A 1,414-nucleotide genomic window follows, 5' to 3' on the forward strand; every position below is an offset into this window, starting at 1 on the left:
ATGCCTTTTGCTCTTGAAGTTCATGCCTGAGCTCAGTTTGAATTAACTCTGCCTTCACCTATCTATTCCAAAGTACCTGTAATGTTCCCAGACTGCCTCAGCTGCATAAATACACTATGTTTGAAAGGCTGGATAAATACACTAGTTTTTTAAAAGGTATTACATAGGACATTATCAACAATGTGATCTAAAATGGGACTTCGGAGACTCAGCTATGAGAATGGAAACCTGGGTGTTTCAGGCAAAAGATGCAGTCCTTCAGGATTAATCTGCCACACCTGAAAAATTTACAACTGAATGTAACATTAATTTTACATCGCTATTGCCTGACCACAGCACTAGCTGTTTGCCTCCATCAGTAAGCAGGCCATGAGCATTACTGCAGCCACCTTGCTTTGCTGGGCATTTTGGTGGCTGCAGGTTCCAGCAGGACTTGGGAGATTAAAAAAAAAAAAAAAAAGGTTTTGTGCTGATAAACTGGTTGAGCTTCTCCGACAGCAAGTTTCTGTCCCTGCCTGATGGAGCAGGGCATCCTAGCCCAGAAAATCCCACTGCTGCCAATGTGCCGAGGACTTGCTGGCTGGAGAAGGATCAATGAAACAAATGGGTTGGGATCTTAGTTAGCTTTTGCATTTGGCTCAAAATGTCATGGCTTCCCAGGCAGCCTCCCTCTATCACATGTGTGTGTGGGGGGGGTGTGTGTGTGTGTGTGTGTGTGCATGCACATGGGGTGTCTGTGTGCTGTGCATTTATGTGTGCTCAGGGGTCAGGGTGTGTTGGAAGGAGGAGCAGACAACCAGGGGCATTTACTTAGTTTAAAAGCTGTGACAGCTGAAGCAAAGCAGTATTTTGCTTTCCTTGGCAAATCCTGTCTTTGTATAAATAAACTGTGCAAGGCGTACAGCTCCCTGGGGAGCCCTGGAGCTTCTGGCTGCCTGGGAGGGGATCTGAGCCTTCCCGAGGAGGTATTTCAGACCCTGCCACCTTCCTGAGGGCCCAGGTCCCCAGGCTGTTTCCCTGTCCCCAGTGCTGCCCCTGCCCTGGGGCATCCCTCGGGGTGCTGTTCCCCATGGCAGGTGGCCAAGCTGGGGCAGCATACCCCTAGCCCTGCTTTGAGTTGCTCCTTTGACACAGACGCCAGGACTCCTCATCTGCTGCTGTCCCTGTGTTTCACCTGGTTCCTCCATAGGAGCAAGGTTTTCTAGTAATACAAAGGGCAGGTGTGTTTATTGAGGCAGAATATTTGTAAGGGTGAGTGTAAAGAGAAAGAGAAGACTTAAGAAAATTAAATATAAAACATGCTTCTACTCTGTAATTAGTGGTGGCCAAATTGTTTTAGAATATTTTATCAAAAGCATTGTTTGGGTGGGACAGCCAGGAGGGATGGAGATCAGGGGACAGCGCAGCTTTCACC

At 47.7% G+C, this 1,414-nt stretch overlaps 1 protein-coding gene across 1 annotated transcript in view; it reads left to right on the top strand.

Annotated features, from left to right (window-relative positions):
• Positions 1-1,414, top strand: part of LOC104523964 (solute carrier family 23 member 1) — a 20,669-nt gene that overhangs the window by 1,812 nt on the left and 17,443 nt on the right. The window lies entirely within an intron of this gene.

The sequence above is a fragment of the Antrostomus carolinensis genome, unplaced genomic scaffold (assembly GCF_000700745.2).
Source record: "Antrostomus carolinensis isolate BGI_N321 unplaced genomic scaffold, ASM70074v2 scaffold8874, whole genome shotgun sequence".
Lineage (NCBI taxonomy): Eukaryota > Metazoa > Chordata > Aves > Caprimulgiformes > Caprimulgidae > Antrostomus > Antrostomus carolinensis.